Source organism: Sceloporus occidentalis, unplaced genomic scaffold (genome assembly GCF_023333645.1).
Source record: "Sceloporus occidentalis isolate IW3139 unplaced genomic scaffold, rSceOcc1.0.p SCAF_14, whole genome shotgun sequence".
NCBI lineage: Eukaryota > Metazoa > Chordata > Lepidosauria > Squamata > Phrynosomatidae > Sceloporus > Sceloporus occidentalis.
In genome coordinates this window covers 16,444,123-16,462,328 of record NW_028316994.1, presented here as the reverse complement: position 1 = coordinate 16,462,328, position 18,206 = coordinate 16,444,123, and the positions used below count along the sequence as shown (strand labels likewise).

Below are 18,206 nucleotides of genomic sequence, written 5' to 3'. Positions count from 1 at the left end.
CTTTAGAGGCGCTGTGGACAGTGAGTGCGTGAAATGCATTGTCCGCTGGTCAAAAGAAAACAAAATATGATTAGTACGTCCTTCAATGAATAGCTTCCCCAATCCAAAATTGGCTTAAGGCTGGACCACCAAAGCAGTCATGGAAGCAACCACCAGAGAACACTTAAAATCCAAGACCCAACTGGAGCAGATCCAATGGAGCATCAACGCTTGTGGAAATCCCACTGATTCCATAGGTCTCCTCTGGCTGGGACAAGCAATTGGACGGAGGTTTGCCAGGTGTAAACCCACCATCTTGAACAAAAGCCAGCCTTCCGAGAAGGGGGCCCCCTCCCCAATTTAAGTCCAAAATGGAAATATCTCTGCTCCTGCCCTCCCAATGCACCAAGCTCTGCCCCATGTGAACCATGATTTTGGGGTGATTCCCAGCCCAGAAAAAGCATCCCAAGATAGTCTGCTAGGCCACCTTAGGTTGGGATGGAATGGTCTCTTCTGGAAAACTGTGGTGATCCTGCCCTGACCTGGCAGGAGGTTGGATTACAGCTCCCACAATCCTCCAGCCTGCATGCAGCCTGGGGATTCTGGGAGTTGTAGTCCAAAATCAACTTTCCTTTTTAAAGTACTGTACAGGATCATCCCAAATCCACGAAACAGTGATTATTGGGCTTAAATGTACCTGATACACATTGCAAGCTTTTGAGCCCTTTTTGAAAAGCCTGCTACAACAATTATGGTTTGCATTTTGATTGGCCTAATAAAAGTATCACTATTTTTAAAAATATATATATATTATTATTCATTTTACAAAGTTAAAAAAAATCACTGTTTTGTGGATTTTGCATGGTTTGCTCTATGGCCAACATCCAGGCTCCCTCTGGATATATTCTCTTTTTAAAATAAGAGAAAAGGGAAGCACATCTCAGGAAAGAGGAGACCACAACCTCTTTCCCTCCTTCCTTCCCATTTCTAGTCCTGGGTTCTAATCCACCACCTTCCCTCCTCTCCTTCCTCCCCTCTTTTCCCTGGCTTTCTATGCATCTCTTTTCACTCTTTTGATCTTTTAAAACTCTCTCCTTTTGTTGAGCAGTCAACCAGAGGTCAGCCTGGCCTCAATCCCAAAGAGAAAAGCTGCAGTGGATGTGAAGGAAGGCAGGCCCTGGAAAAACAGGCCACTTGAAAAGGGACAGATTTGGGTCAGAATCCTCTTGGTTAGTCCCAGTTCAGAGTACAAGCACTGAATCAATGGTTAGACATGAGTCAAGACTTAACCTGGACTCTAGCTGAGCCTTCGAGGAATCCCAATTTGCAAAGACCCATTGATTCAATGGGCCTACTCTAGCTGGGAGAGCCAGCATGATTATGGTTTGAGCTATGACTCTGGAGGTTAGTCTGTAGGATCAGTACTTAAGAGAGATCATCTAGCACCTTTGAGACTAACGGAAGGAAAGAAATTGGCAGCATGAGCTTTCCTAGACTTCAATCTACTTCCTCAGATGCATTGGGATCCCTGCTCAGCCACTGGGTGACCTTGGGCAAGTCACACTCTCTCAGCCTCAGTGGGGCAGCAAAGGCAACGCTGAACAAATCTTGCCAAGGTTAGGATTGCCATCAGCCAGAAATGACTTGAAGGCACACAAGACACACTTACACACACATGTGCATAGACCCATTGAATCAACAGTCAGTGACGAATCAAGGCATATAGATTCAATGGGTCTACTCTAGCCAGGAGAGCCAACATGGTTATGGTTTGAGCATTGGTCTATAACTAGGGTTCAAATCCCTGCTCAACCTCTTGGGCAAGTCACACTCTCTCATCCTTAGAGGGCAGCAAAGGCAAAGCCCCTCTGAACAAATCGTGCCAAGAAACCCCAGTGATAAGGCCACCTTAGGGCTGCCATAAGTTGGAAAGGACTTGAAGGCTCCTACTCAATCAACAGTGAGGAGTCAAGACATGCGTAAACCCCATTGATTCAATGGGCCTGCTCTAGCTGGGAGAGCCGGCATGGTTATGGTTTGAGCTATGGCTCTGGAGACAACAATAACAACAGCACTCTAGTTGGGGATGCCAAGAGGATTCCAGGTAGATCTCTCCCTTCCTTCACCCATACTGCCAGACCTAGAAATAATAATAGATTTTATTTCTATCCTGCCTTTCCAGAAGGATCAAGGCAGGTTACAATAGAATAGAAAAAGTGCAAGGATAAGGTGCCCCCAGGATCTTGACCTCCACCACCGCCACTCTCCCCATTGAGGCCAGCATCCCTTTCCTTCTCCGGGGGTCCCCAGCTACTACCTTTCTCACCCCTCCGGGCTCAGTGCTGTCGGTGGTCACCATCCCTTGCGCTGCCAAAGCTCCTCTCTCCTCTTCCTTGCCCAGCCCTTAGCCCAGAGGATGGCCCATGCACCAGCCAGGCCTGCCTCTTCTCTGCCCCCAAACCAACCCCTTTCATGCCCCCCTCCTCCTCGCATCCCCTTTCCATCTTCTCCTCCTCCCAAAAAACCTCCTGCAGAGGTGTGAAGAAGAGCAAAGGCAGCCCTCCAAGGGTCTAGTGGGACTCAGGGATGCTCTTCCCTCCTTTGTCAAAAGAGAAGTGGGCTTTAAAAGTTGGGTTACAAAAGGGGGAAAAGAAAGGGGGAAACCTCAGAAAAGTGGACCCCAGACCCCAGAACTAATTCCCAGGAGGGAGGCAGTCAGATCCTTAGGGAATTTGCCAGCTTACAGGTATATATTCTTAACAAGAAAAACATAAAGGTGTTGCATTGAAACAGCAACCGTGGCCCACAGATGCAGGCAACAAGCCGACTATCAGGAAAGCATTAGCCAAAGATTCAGAATATTGATGCAATGTTTAGAAAACAAGGTATTTTTAAAAAAGAAAAAAAAATACAATTAAGCAAAATGGGGGAAAGGCATAGTGGTTTGAGTTTACAGATATATATTCTTAACATAAAAATACAAAATGTGTTGCATATTGGACAGAGTAATTCTGCCTATCTGCCAATAGACAGATAGAGTATATCAGCCTGTCTGTCTACCTATCTTCTATCTAACTGTCTTTTAGATGTAATCTTTCTGAATTTTAGATTGATATATCTATCTATCTAGATATAATCTGTCAATCAGTCTAAAATTCAGATAGATTGATCCATATTGAAAAGACAGTTAGAAGATAGGTAGATGGGTGGATGGATAGATAGATAGATAGATAGATAGATAGATTATATCAACCTATCTGTCTAAAGGCAGATAGGCAGACTCTCTCTCTGTCTGTTCCTCTTTCTGTCAAATATTTCGATAGGTAGATAGACAGATTCTGTTTATTCAGAATCCATCAATCTAACTAAAACTGAGACAGGTATAAATACTAACGTTGTGATCATAATCTAGGAAACATAGCCTGGGAAAGTTACTTATTTTATGGCCACATGGGTTGATAAACTGGGGCTGGTGCAGGGGACTTGTAGTACAGTAGTAACTTTCCTAAATTCTGAAAGTGAATGCTGAAAGAGTTTAAGGAGGAATAAGGGTGGCTCACTTCAGGTTTCCCCCTGAAAAACTGCTGGACCTAACAGCCTCCATCCGCAGCCTTTTCCTGGGGCAGAAGAGACCAGACTCCCCCGATGTCTGTAAGGAGCATGTAATGAGTTTACAACTACCGGGGGGGGGGGTGAGGGCCCCAATTCCCCCAATTCTGGGGGGAGAAACAGGACGAGGAGGGAGGGAGAGGGTTAGGAAAGGAGACAATTCTCACCTCTCAGCTAAAAGATCCCATTTGTGTCCTACTTTTATTGGCATGGGAATGGCCAGCTGCTCACATCTGCAGCAATATTGACGAAAGCGTGTCAAGGATTGGGATGGAGGGGGGGTTGGATAGGGAAGGGGGCACCCTTTCCCCACCTGCCCTCCCAAATCAGAGGGATCATGATTCCCCGGTGCTTTCGTCCAGTTTTATCCCCCCCCCCGACTCTTGCACTGTATTTAAAAGGGGGAGGTGAATGGTGCAGGAAAAGGCAAGCCATGAGAGATGTCTGCTAGTAAGACTAAAGGGATGCAACATGCGGAATATATATATATATATATTGTGGGTGTAAGAGAAGGAGACATTCTCTAATAGTTAGCAACGGTTATTATTATTATTATTATTATCAGCCCAAATGAACTCAGGGCTCAAGTGAGATGAAAGAGACTGAAACAATATTCAATACAAAAAAATATTAGAAAGGCAGCAGTGCAGCTGCAATGAACTGAACCCTGAGCTCCCAAATGGCAGACCAGAGGGTTGTTGGTTTTTTCCCATTAAGGCACCAAGAGGAAAAGTGTGCTCTCGAAATCCCTATACAGTATCTATGTTTGGGACTGGGAGCATAAATAGTCAAAAATAAATTGAATTTGGAGCACGAATTAAAGAAGAGCTGTGCAAAAAGCATATGAATGTCAAGCATTGGTGGTTCAGTGGTAGAATTCTCGCCTGCCACGCGGGAGGCCCGGGTTCGATTCCCGGCCAATGCAGCTCCTCTTTTTCCCTTCTCTCCAAAACAATCTCTCTTTTTGCTAATTTGTAGAAAGAGCCACCAATACAGATAACTAGAAACAGGATGCATAATCCAAGGTGGCCCTGTTGGCCATAGACATTGCCTGATGAAGGAGCCGGTGGAGCTTGGGAAGCTTGCAGCATGTATAATGGGCATTTTGTTTGGCCCAGGAAAGGTGTGACTGTTTTGTGGATTGTGGCTGATACTGTGCTTAGAAACAGAATGAGAAATATTATGGCTCCATTCATTTCCTTTCTGTCAGAGGGATAATAATAATAATAATAATGGGACAGTTCATGAAAAACAGAGATGGAACTAAAGACAGAAAATGAGCATTGTTATTATTATTGTTAAAATTAAAAATATATTAAAAGTATTTTGTGTTGCATTGGCCGGGAATCGAACCCGGGCCTCCCGCGTGGCAGGCGAGAATTCTACCACTGAACCACCAATGCAAGTCTATGTACAGCTGGACGGCTCCCTTGGGTGAAATGCACCTCCCTGCAGCCTTGTTCCTCTATGGAATCAAGTGAGTGCATCCAGATAAACTAATAACCGAAAGCTCTGTGCATATTTAAAAGCGTGGACTTGACCCATGGAGCCCTAGGAGTCCATTTCCTCCTTCCCCAAATGGATTTAGAAGGCAGCCCAGGTTCTATGAAACCAGAAGAGGGAGTGCAAGGTTCCTCTGAGCCTGTGCAGAGTGCATGGCTCCCTCTCTGCGACAGAAAAACCTAGGCAACTCAGCCTTCCTCCTGCATCTGGGAATGGAAGGGCAGGGGGTTGTTCTATTATTTTAAAGTGTCTGGTTTTTGACTGCTCTTATCTTTTTAAAAATTGTACAATAATAATAATAATAATAATAATAATAAGTTTTATTTGTATTTTTCCCACTTCTCCCGATGGAGAATACTCTGTTTTAATATTGCATTAGTTTAATTACCTTTTAATTGCCACATGTGTAAGTTTTTAATTGTACCGTGGTTTTGGGCTGTAAACCGCTTTGAATCCCAACTTTTTTGGGGGGTGGGGGGAAACAGGGTACAAATTAATAATAGTAATAGTAGTAGAAGGGCAGGTTTGTTGCTGTTGTTGTTGTTGTTGTTGTTGTTGTTGTGTGCCTTCCAGTTGTTTCCTAAGATGACCCTATCCTGAGGTTTTCTTGCTAAGATTTGTTCAGAGGAGATTTGCCATTACCTTCCCTTGCGGCTGAGAGAATGTGACTTGCCCAAGGCCACCCTTTTCATGGCCTAACTGAGAACTGAACCCCCTACCCTGTCCCTATTATGATAGATAGATAGACAGACAGACAGACAGATAGATAGATTAACATGTCTTATCTATTCATCTGAATTTGGGCAGCCTAGAGATATAGATTCTGTTCATTTGGTCTCTGCCTACAAGACAGATGTAGATTTCAGCAGCCCTGGTTTGAGGCAAGGCAAAGATTATCCTTTCTGGGGCTGCAGTCCCAGGCTCCAGCTGTGCCATCCCCAGGTTTGCAGGTGGCTTGGCCAGGCGCCCAAGGTGCCAAGACTCGTGGGGCCTCCTGGAGGGAGCAGAGGGACAGATGGTGTGTGTGAAAAGTGCCACTTCGGGGGCTGCAGGCATTTCACACCTTGGCATGTGGAAGGAAGGCATTCCCAGGCAAAGGGAATTAAACCTTTGCAAAGGGAGGGTCTGTCAAAGGGGTAGTGGAGGGAGAGGGGCTGCCCTTTGGGGCTGGCATGTGGGGCAGGCTTCTTCCATGGCCTCTGCCCCCCCCCCCCCCAGAAAACAGGGCTGGGGAGTAGGAGTAAGGAGTACAGGAATAAGAGGTTTCTACAGGAGTAGGACTCCTTATTCCTGTCATGTCATTGTCCCTGCAAACACCAAAAAACAATTGCATTATATTGCACTAAGGAAGGGACTAGGAGGCAATGAGAAACACTTACACACACACACGCACACACACATGCACACCAGCCTTGCAAAGCAGCCAGGGCTGGGGAGTAGGAGTAAGGAATAAAGGTGTAAGAGGTTTTTACAGGAGTAGGAGTAACATTAAGAAAAAAATATCTCACTCGGAGTAGGGCAAGGAGTAACCCCAAAATCACCACTCTTCCCCAGCCCTACAGGAAAGCCATTGCACCCCTGCCTTCCTAATCTGTTTTAAAATATATACTATATCAGTCTCTTTTCATCTCACTCGAGTCCTGCCTTCCTTTGGGCTGCTAACCAAACAAAGTGTCACGAACAATCAGAGAAGGTCTCTTTTTCTTACAGCCCAGAGTTTATAGTTCCAGCATAATGAAATTTAGATGATGAAATTGTGCTTTCATCATTGGTTAATATTGGGGTTTTGCATCTTGCATCCCCATGCCACAAACGTACTCTTACTAGCAGACATCTTTCATTGCTCTATGCATCAATGGTGTGTCCACAATGTGGAAATAATGCAGTTTGAGAACACTTTTGCCATCCTGCATCCTGTCAAAGCCTGGGATGTGTAGTTTTACAAGGTCTTTTCACCTTCCCAGGCAAAGAGGGATGGTGCCTCACCAAACTACACACCTCAGAGTCGGTAAGATGGAGTGAAAGTGGTGCCAAACTGCACTATTTCTACAGTATAGGGTGAGCCTGGGCAAGTCACACTTTCTCAGCCTCAGATGAAGGCAATGGCAATCCTCCTCTGAACAAATCTTGTTAAGAAAACCCCATGACAGGTTCACCTTAGGGTTGCTATAAGTCAAAAATTACTTGGAGGCACACCACAACAACAAAAGAGTGACTCTGAGCAAGTCACACTCTCTCAGCCTTGGAGGATGGCCATGGCAAAACCCCTTAAAGAAACTTGCTAAGAAAACCCTCTGATAGTTTCGCTTAGGGTTGCCATAGGTTGGAAACGATTTGAAGGCACACAACAAGATCATAAGATCCAACCATTATCTAATCCAACCCAGTGTTTTTAAGGCCTTGATCTGCAAGACTGACTCTGAAGAAAGCCAAGAATGTCTCTGAGGTCGTGCAGAGTGCCTTTGATTCTTCATGAGGCTCCTCTGGGATCTGACGTTTTGAGGAGGTGGAGGGATAGGAGGTGATTTTCAGAGGCCCCAGGAGCCCCAGTTGTAATGTTCTGAAACTGAGCTCCAAGCAGGGCTGGCCAGGAGTGAATACATCACAAGCACTGGCGGCAGCTGTTCATGCAGATGCATTGGTGGTTCAGTGGTAGAATTCTCGCCTGCCACGCGGGAGGCCCGGGTTCGATTCCCGGCCAATGCAGCAGCCCTTCTTTTGCTTCCCTCGTTTCTTCATGTTGGGAAGCTCTGCAAAAATTATTCGCACCTTCATTTCAGCCCTCTATTGAAGAGCTGCAAGGATGCGCTGAACTCCACAAATCCCTGGCCCAGAAGGTGTAGGAGAGATGGGGACACCTTTGGCAGACAAACAGCTCAGGTCGGGGAGCGTGCTTTTTGCAGTGGCTGCTGTGCCTCCTTCTTGCTCAGGTCTCGCAAACTCAGGGCAGCCCTGGCTTCTTTGCTCGAAGCTTGGCTGTTGTTGTATGTATTTGTTTCCAACTTATGATGACCCGAAGACGAAGCTATGAGGGGTTTTTCTTAGCCAGTTTCTTCACAGGGGTTTTGACATTGCCATCCTCTGAGGCCGAGAGAGTGTGACTTGCCCAAGGTCACCCAGTGGGTTTCCAGTTCCATGGCCCAGTGAGTCTCCCAGTGCCCTAGTCCTACACACAAACCACTACGACATGCTGTCTTTTTCTCTTTTCCTTCTACAGTAGCTTAATTCATCATCATCATCATCATCATCATCATCATCATCATCATCACCATCATCATCATCATCACCACCTCGGAACATGGTGGAGACTTTTTCTTTGGAGGTTTTTAATCAGAGACTGGATGGCCATCTGTTAGGGATGCTTGGATTGAGAGTTACTGCATGGCAGAATGGGGTTGGACTGGATGGCCCTTGTGGCCTCTTCCAACTCTAGGATTCTATGATCATCATCATCATCATCAAATATTATTATTATTATTAACCTTTATTTATATAGCGCTGTAAATATCTGCAGTCTGATATAATATATTAATATAATAATGACATTATTATTATTATTATTTCATAATTTATTTCATTATACACAGACACACACATATACTATTCAAAAACAAGAAAACAGGCAGGGGTAGCAGTGTTGGACCTTTAACAAATACAAACAAAAATCCATCAGTGATTAAAAAAACAGTCACTTTATTCATAGTCCACTTGCCCACCCCCCCCCCCCATAAAAACAGGACTCCACTTTTATTATTATATCCTATGCTGATGTTGGCATCTTTAATAATATCTAAATAATGCCTTTTCTTCCTCTTTTGCTCTGAGTGTGCAAAATGGGAGCTTGGCCCTGAGCAAGGAGCCTTTCTCATCTCCTCGCAGATCCGAGCAGAGAAAGAAATCTGAGAGGTTGAGGCTGGGTTGGAAATGCTGGGCCTGGCCAGCCTCAGGCAGCCTCTCTAAGGGGGAAATCCAGATGTTTTCCCAAGCATTGGTGGTTCAGTGGTAGAATTCTCGCCTGCCACGCGGGAGGCCCGGGTTCGATTCCCGGCCAATGCAACAGCAGTCTTTTTTTAAATCCTCATTATTATTAAAACCTTGATAACAATTTATTTCTTTATCCTTTTCGAATGAGAGTCCTTTTTAATCCCTTTTCCTCTTAGACACCCTCCAGCAATATGCAGCACTTACTGGCTGCAAAATCAGTCTGTAGAGAGATCTTGTAGCACCTTTCAGACTCACTGAAAGAAAGCAGTTAGTTCCTTCTTTCAGTGAGTCTCAAGGGTGCTACAAGATCTCTCTACACACTGTTTCTAGAGACTAACACAGCTATATCTTTTAATTCTAATAATAATAACAATAATTTTTAAAAACAGGGGAGACTATCGATGGATAGAAGCCTGGAATCCAGACAGCCTCCTCTTCTTTGGGCCTCTAGATCACAGCTGGAATATTTTGCTTTTCCATCAGGTGATTTTGCAACGTGGCAACATTTTGCAAATGCAACCTCCTCCACCTCCCTGACCCAATTCAGAGCAAGTCTGAGAAAGAATGGTGTGGATTTGGGGGAGGGGTATTTTGGGACAGGTGGGTGGGTTGTTTTTCTCTTCTCTTTTCCACCTCTCCCATCACCAGCACCCTTTGGTTTGACAGCATGTTGTGGCTGATTTCGGCATTTATGATGATCCTCTCCTTGGCCTGCTCACTTTCTAAGCCATGGGAACAAGAGCTGGCTTCAGCTCCCAGACTTTTCTTGGTCACACCTTTTGCTTGATCTGGGGGAGGGTGGGATTGTTCACAGCTCATGATGTCCCAACTTGCCAAGTGACCCATTTGACACCCAATTCAGCAAAGGGGAGTTTATTGGGGGCCAGGCTGCAGTACTCCAGGTGTTGCCCAGGGGGCACTCTGACAATGATAGAGTGTTGCAGAGCTAGAAAGGACCTGAGACCATCAGAAGAGACACCTTGGATGGGAGCAAAGAACCATCGAGTCCAGTGGTTCCTACACTGTGATCCTCCAGATGTTTTGGATTTCAGTTCCCATAATTCCTGACTGTAGGCCACAAGTAGACCAAGTTGTAGACTGCAGGCCAGCATGGTGATGTGGTTTTGATTGTTGGGCTATGACTAGAGACCTGGGTTCGAATCTCAGCTCAGCCATGTAAACACACTTGGTAATCTTGGACAGATCACACTCTCTCAGCCTCAGGGGATGGCCATGTCCAACCTCCTCTGAACAAATCGTCTCAAGAAAATCCCATGATATATCCTGGGGTACTGCCTTAGGGTCACCATAAGTCGGGAATGACTTGAAGGCACACAACAATATCAAAAATAAGGCCAAGGTGGTGGCTGGGCCTTCTGGGATCTGAAGTCCAAAACAAATGGAGGACCAAAGGTTGGGAGCCACTCTGCCTTCCCAGTGACACAACAATGGACTGTCCACTAGCAGTACATGAGGACAACTGGGTCTCCAAGGAATTCTGGGAACTATAATTTTGTCAGACATTTAGCCTTATCTGTCAGCTGGGGTGCCATTCCTAGGATTCCCTAGCACTGAGCCAGGGCAGTTAAAGTGGTCTGAAACTGGATTATTTCTACAGTGTGTGTTGGACCTATCTTGGGGGCTGGGTTGCATTCCTTTCGAGGCTAGAACCAGAAGATGCCAACTGAAGCAAACCTGTAATCCTGATCTGTAGATACATGAAAGGAAATTATATGTATGCCTCACAGAATGATCTAGTTTGACTGTCATGGCTGCTTCCCTAATGCCCAAAGGATCCTGGGAGTTTTAGCTCTCAGTGCTAAAGAATCCTCTGGGGCAGGAAAACATCCTTCTTTTAAGACTGTAGTGCAGGGTTACACCAAAAGGTTGGGAAAATCAATGAACGTGGGTACATTATTCCAAACAATGCAGGGAACTGGGTGTGTGGCTTGGTATGATTTTGGGGTATGGTTTTTACACACGGTGTGTGTGTGTTTTGGAAATGGGTGTGGATAGTGTGGAATGCACTCCTGTTTTCTTCTTACCCAGGAGAAACATAGATTTCCAGGGGCATCCGAGCGAGAAAAGGACCAGGAGGGGAGAAGCCTGCGGATTAGAGGGCAGCAACGTGTGGCTAATGAAAAGGGGGTGGACTGCGGCCCAGGGAAGGACAATTGCCCAGGACAAAAGCCCCCAGGAGGATCTCTCCCTCACTCACCCACCCCAATATTGCCTGGGCCTTGAACAAAGAGGCCTCTTGGTAATGGGGTGCAGGCCAAGCTGAAAGCATCTCCCTCCTAGGCGCTGCCAGTGAAGCCTGCCTCAGATTCAAGGACCGTTGCAGGTTTAATTAAAGGGATGAGGCAACCCTATTAAAAGCCCTTTTCTTGGGAGCATGGCAGAGGGGCTAATCTTCCCAAAAAACAGAGCCAACCTCAGCTCACTGCCCTTGACTGAGTTCCCTGTCAGTGAGCCTTTGATGCTCAGAGGAACACACATGGAGTAGGAGGTCTGTCTATCTATCTATCTATCTATCTATCTATCTATCTATACACACACACACATACAGCCCACCATATTTGCGGCTTCCACTTTTGCGGATCTGATTAATTGCGGAATCTCCAGGTCCTCCAGCTCAACTCTGCCAGAAGTTGACTGTAGAGTTGTGCTGGAGATCTCAAGAGAAAACACTTCTCTGGGGGATTTTCTGGGATCTTCGAGTTATATGGTCATGTTCTAGAAGAGTTTATCTTTGATGTTTCGCCAGCATCTGTGGCTGGCATCTTTCTCTGAAGATGCCAGCCACAGATGCAGGCGAAACATCAGGAAGAAACTCTTCTAGAACACGGCCACATAGCCTGAAAAACCCACAAAAAAAACCTATCTTTAAGGATTTGTAGGTCCTCCAGCATGATTCTATGATCACCTTCTGGCAGATGTTGGCCATAGAGTTGCACTGGAGAACCTGGAGATTCCTAGAGAGATGTGTTTTCTTAGGTTAAAAGAACAGTGGGTTTTTTATTTGCGGTTTTTCCACATTCATGGGGATCCTTCACTCCTAACCTCAGTGAATGGGGAAGGACCACTGTATCTATAGCTATCTGTCCAGCTATCTATCTATATATCCATATATATCAGTCTATGTATGGTGATAGAGAGATAGATAGGTAGGGCTATATTTATGTATGTATGTATGTATGTATATATATATATATAGAGAGAGAGAGAGAGAGAAATCCAATGTGGCATAATGGTTTGAGTGTTGACCTAGGATGCTGGGTGACCATGGTTTGAATCCTGGCTTGGCCATGGAAGCCCACTGGGTGATCCTGGGGAAATCCCACCCTCTCAGCCTCAGAGGATGGCAACTGCATTTGGGTCAGCCAATAAAGGTCTCACTGATGGGTTTTTATTTGCATTTATTCAATGGCCAACACAGCTACCCTTGCATGGTTTCTGGGAAGATTCCAGTTTGGATGAAGCAACAAGAGCCTAGTCCTCAATGAGGACAAACCCCTCTATGGTCTTCTTGCCAATGGGTGCATCTAACCTGTAGAGATAAGACACTTCAATATCACTCTAACAGCCATGGCTCCATCTTATAAAAAGCTGGGATCTGAAGTTCAGTCAGGCCTCAGGCCTCTTTGGCAGAGAAGGCTATAGGCCTTGCAAAACGACAAATCCCCAGGATACAAAATCCATAGGATGGAGCCGCAGCATTTAAAGTGGTGTCAAACTGCATTATTTCTACCATGTGGATGCACCCTGCATTTGGTATTTTAACATCTTCCCAGCTTGCTCCAAATAGAGGCTGTACCACTCTGGATTGCAGGAGGGAGGCTTCAAAGAATTGAATACATTTTCCAGCAGCTCCATGGAGCTGGAAATTTAGCTGCAAAGACGGTAGTATCCTAGGCTTTTCTCCTGATGCGCTAGTTACTCTGTAAGTGCTGAAACACGTGCACAGAGAGGAGCATTGAATGGCCAGAGCTCATCCCCCCTCTCTCTGGAATGGTTCATCCCAAGCGCAGGCTAAGCATTGCAGGGCGAGCAATACCAACGCGGAGAATAGGTGAGCGCAGGCGCTGATTTGCGCGCGCGGCGGCTGTGATGGCCGAGTGGTTAAGGCGTTGGACTCGAAATCCAATAGGGTTTCCCTGCGCAGGTTCGAATCCTGCTCACAGCGCGAGGCCAGACTTTTGATCCGATGTGCTAAATTTTGCCTCCCCTGCGTTGGCTGTGATGGCTTCATGCCTGGCCTTGCTGGGCAAAAATGAACGTCTGAACCCAGGCAGGGTCTCACATCCAGGCTGCAATGAGGGACTGGACAAAGGATGCTCAATTGGAGTTGAGCAGCATGAGCTTTCCTAGACTAAAGTCTACTTCCTCGGATGCATTTGGTTTGAGTTTTGAGCTAGGACTTTAGACATGGGTTCAAATCCCTGTTTAAGCATGGGACCCTATGGGGTTAACTTCAGGCAAAGCCAGTCTCTCTCAGCCTCAGAGGAATGTAAAAGCAAACCTCCTCTAAAAAAATCTGGCCAGGAAAAGCATAGGAGAGGGTCCCCATCTGCCCCTTTTGGACTAGGACTCTGGGGGACCAGGGTTCAAATCCCTTCTCAGGCATGGAAACCCAAGTCCCACTCTCTCAGCCTCAGAGGCACACATGGGAAATGTCCTCCCAAGGAAAATGGTCCAAGAAAATCTTAGGTTGCGTCCACACTGGAGAGATAACCCAGTTTGGCACTGCTTTAATTTGTCTGGCTCTTTGCTATGGAATTCTGGGAGTTGGAGTTTGTTGTGGGCCCAGAGCAGAGCAAGTGGTGAAATAACCACATGTGAGGGGTTTATTGTCCCTGACATTTTTATTCCTTGTTGTTTTGGCGTACCGTTTGTTGTCATGTTTTGTTTAGACTGCATTAACAAATTAATAATTTTTTAAAAAACCAGTAATCGGAATTCGTGGATCTTTCCATTTCTTCGTGTAAAACCATTATCGGAGCTGTTTCTGCGTATAGGAGACTACGCATATTAAATAGATAAGCTTCTGGAGTTAGAGGGAAATTAATTTTTAATGTTTCTGTTATTCTTTTATGTATTTCTCTCCAGCAGATACACCTTTAAAGGTACATCCAAAGTTCCGCTCTCTGAAAGTTCGGACTAAACCCCTGGAGAGGATCCCTGGCCTCCCAATGGCACGGGAAAGAAGAAGGATGACCCTTTCACACCTGGCTGGGCCTTTCCAGCTGTTCCTTGGGCAAAGGTGGGTGGGGCTGCCACTTTTCCCTTGGGAAGATGCCCTGGTTTTATGGTGGCATTGCAAAAGGGCCTTTGATCCAGGCTTTTTAGCACCTTGCGGTGTTTTTACAAGTTGAAATGCCTCCCCTCCCTCTCTGCCTTCTGCTGTCCACGCGACCCAGGGTCCCTAGTGCGAGAGTGTGAGCAGAGATGGAGGGACACACTTACTCACACTCCCCCAAGAGTCTCATCATGCCTCTGCCTTTGTAGTGAATTTCAAAGCAAAGCAGGGAGGCTGACTTTTGTCTTCCAAAGTGACACCATCCATCACAGTCCCATCCCTTTGGCCACGAGCGAAGCAGGCCCTCCAAGCATGCATCACATAGTTTATGCGTTCTGTAATGTATTAATGTGGACAATGTGTCAATTTTACAACACACATGGCTTAAGTTAGCTGAAATCCATACTTTACTCCAGCATTTAGTTAGAAAGAAAACTTGCAAAAAGCTACTTATTCCCATTCATTTCCACAAGTTTGTAGTGTCTTATTGTTCAGGTACATTGTTAATTTGTTCATCTGTGAAATTTCCATTAGTTTTAAGATCCACACATCAATACATTGGAATTTGTTGATCTTTCCATTTCTTAGCATAAACCATTCTTGCAACTATTATTGAGTATAGGAGAATATACTCATTCCCCCCCCCCCCCCTTTCTGATTTTCTAAACAGATTGGCATATTTAATAGATAAGTTTCTGGAGTTGGAGGGAAATTCATTGTTAATGTTTCTGTTATTCTTTTACATATTTCCCATACTTTAATGTAGCATTTAGATAGAAAGCAAACTTGCAAAAAGCTGATCTAACTGAAATCCACAAAACAGCAATACCAATGTTGGGCCAAACAAATGCAACAGAATACATGATGCAAGCTCTACTGATTTCTTTATCAAGCAAAGGTGATAAGAATCATACAAGAGGGAAATTTGTTTTGAGGATGTTAGAGTCAGAGGCCTACATTTTGCCAAGATGTTGTTTAAAGTTAAGATGCTATGGAGGGATATCCATGCAGGCTGAAGCCATTCCTTTTGGCCATGTGGGTTCTGGGAGACGTTCTTTAAGACACAAGTCTTAAATCCCAGGAAATAAAATGTAAATGACATCTTGACAAAATGTAGGCCTGTGACTCTTAACAATGCCAAATTTCCTCCTTCCTGGCTGATTTTTAACACCTTTGCCTGATGAAGAAACCAGTGGAGCTTTGAAAGCTTGCATCATGTATTTTGTGCACTTTAGTTGGTCCAATAAAAATATTGCTGTTTTGTGGATTTTAGATGTTATTGTACTTTGCTGTATGGCCAACACAGTTATCCCTGGATATCTAGTCTAACCATTGCAGCTTCCATTGGCATGGAATTGAAGTCACTCCAGTGAACTTCTACCCATAAAGCAGACCCTAGGAGTCAGTGCCCACCCGGATCGCCATGCCCACATCCCTGCAGTGACAACCCCACATGTGTGTTCCAGATCCTATACTCAGAGGCCATTGCAGGACAAGGTTGGAAGATCATGGAGGGAACCTTGAATTGAAAAGAGAGGGTCCATTTCAAAAAGTGGATTAAGGAGACCCTTGGCAGAGCAAATCTCATTAGCTGGGTTGTTCCTTCAGTGGCTTCCGCAGATGTTGGACTTTTCAAGGAGGGGAGATTATCCGATTAGTGCTAAATTAAATAGTTCATTCCACTGCCTCCTTTATCCATCAACAAAAGGGAGCAAAGAGCAGGTCCAGTTTAGCAGGAGGGACTGGTGGAAAAAACGGGGGAGGCCATGATCCTGCCTCCCATCATTTTTCATGTTTAAAGGTTTGGAAAATCCATTAATGCTCCGTTTTCCTGTTTAAGCAGCCATGTCCCTGTGTCATATGGATGCATCTACACTATAGAAATAATGCAGGTTGACAGAACGGCCATGGCTCCATCGAACAGAATCGTAGGATTTGTAGTTTTGTGAGACACCAGTATCCTTTGGCAGAGACAGCTAAAGAGCTTGCAAAACTACAAGTCCCAGGATTCCATAGGATGGAGCTGCAGCACTCAAACTGGCATCACTCACAGTGCTTTATTTCTACAGTGCAAATGTACCCATAAAGTGCAGCAGATCTGAGATGAAAGTCATGCAGCCTTCCAAAAATTGTTGGACTGCAATACCCAGCATTCTTCACCATCGGTTACACCAGCTAGAGTTCACAGAACGCACAACCTGACCATGTTTAGAAGGCTGCATAATTCAAACCCATGCCTTAAACCAGGCCTGCACAATGTATGGCCCATGGGATGCCAAAGGGTTTTGGGCAGCCTATGAGGATGTGGAGTGACTTCAAGGCGTCTTCGGAGCCTGGCTTTCTCCCAAGAAAAGGAGGAAGGGCAAATGCTCACCCCCCAAGAAAGGAAGAAAGTAAATAAAAAAGGAAGAGAAGAGGAAAGCAATGAACACCTGGGAGATATTCTGAAAACATCCAAGTCAAACATGAATGATACAAAAGTATGATTGCCAACAAAAAGTGTAATATATCCCACTAACTAAATGCTGTCAACAATAAGAGAACCTTGAAACCTTAAAAATGTATTCAACATATACTGCCCAGCAAAGTAATTTTTAAAATGTTAATGTGATTTCATGATAAACAAAAATCTTAAGTAATAAGTATAAATTAATTGATATTCATTTACATTTCCCTTTTTTATACTATGGTTTATTTGCAAAATAGTTTAATCGTTAATTATACCTCTCCTTGCAAAATGAGCTGCTAAAAACCTATCTGCAGCCCAAAGTTTAGTCTACAGTATTTTAATTTTGGCCCTTACCTAATGCCAGGTTGTACAGGTTGCCTTAGACATTTCTCTTCTTTGGACTACAGTGCCCAGAATCCCTTTGGTTACCTGGATGGGGAATTCTGGGTGTTGTCATCCTCACAAGCTACTTTGGCTGTCTCAGCGGGACTAATGTTTAGACATTTCCAATCCCAGTTTAGATATCTTGCTTAAATACCTTACCTAGAGGCACCAGATTGCAACTGACCTTGGAAACTAAGCAGCATCAGCCCTGGTTAGCACTTGGATGGGAGACCACCAACAGATAGCAGGTGCTTTAGGCTAGAGTTTGGCAAACGTAACTGTCAAAACCACTTCTGGGTATTCCTTGCCTAAGAAAACCCTATGAGATTCATATTGTCAGCAGGTGACATGAAGGCACATAGGGTTTAGATCTGGTTTGTTTGTTTTTTTGCACTGGAAGTCCCAGAATCCTCCATCTAGGCTGGATGAGGAATTCCAGGGCATTGCAGTCCACCAATAATATATATGTGCATCTCCAAATGCATCTGAGGAAGTAGACTGAGGTCTAGGAAAGCTCATGCTGTCAATTTCTTTCAGTGAGGTTGCATCCACGCTGGAGAAATAACCCGGTTTGGCATGGCTTTAACTGCCCTAGCTCAAGGCTATGGAATTCTGGGAGTTGGAGTTTGTTGAACTGCCGCTCTGGGCCCCACAACAAACTCCAACTCCCAGAATTCCATAGCCTTGAGCTAGGGCAGTTAAAGCAATGCCAAACTGGGTTATTTCTCCAATATGGATGCAGCCTGAGTCTCAAAGGTGCTACAAGATCTTTCTAAGTACTGTATATCTATATATCTATTCCAAGCACTGGAGGACCATAAAAGAGAGTAGCTATCTCTTCTTCTTGTCTGTGATGGAGAAAGCTCTTGGTCCCCACCTATTATTCAGACGCCAGCGGTGTCCACCAAAATGGGGACCACATTGCAGGCATCAGTGGAAAGTGGAGTTGGAGGGGAGGAAGGAGAAGAGGAAAGTCTATGGCTGAGAAGGGATGGGATG

At 45.1% G+C, this 18,206-nt stretch overlaps 5 non-coding genes across 5 annotated transcripts; 4 read left to right on the top strand and 1 right to left on the bottom strand.

Annotated features, from left to right (window-relative positions):
• The first annotated feature begins 4,442 nt into the window (after positions 1-4,442).
• TRNAG-GCC (transfer RNA glycine (anticodon GCC)) lies at positions 4,443-4,513 on the top strand. Its single transcript has one exon. It is a non-coding gene; the product is annotated as a tRNA-Gly (tRNA).
• Positions 4,514-4,920: 407 nt separating this feature from the next.
• Positions 4,921-4,991, bottom strand: TRNAG-GCC (transfer RNA glycine (anticodon GCC)). The gene has a single exon. It is a non-coding gene; the product is annotated as a tRNA-Gly (tRNA).
• A 2,735-nt stretch (positions 4,992-7,726) lies between these two features.
• On the top strand, positions 7,727-7,797 carry TRNAG-GCC (transfer RNA glycine (anticodon GCC)). Its single transcript has one exon. It is a non-coding gene; the product is annotated as a tRNA-Gly (tRNA).
• A 1,279-nt stretch (positions 7,798-9,076) lies between these two features.
• TRNAG-GCC (transfer RNA glycine (anticodon GCC)) lies at positions 9,077-9,147 on the top strand. The gene has a single exon. It is a non-coding gene; the product is annotated as a tRNA-Gly (tRNA).
• Positions 9,148-13,179: 4,032 nt separating this feature from the next.
• Positions 13,180-13,261, top strand: TRNAS-CGA (transfer RNA serine (anticodon CGA)). Its single transcript has one exon. It is a non-coding gene; the product is annotated as a tRNA-Ser (tRNA).
• Positions 13,262-18,206: the final 4,945 nt, after the last annotated feature.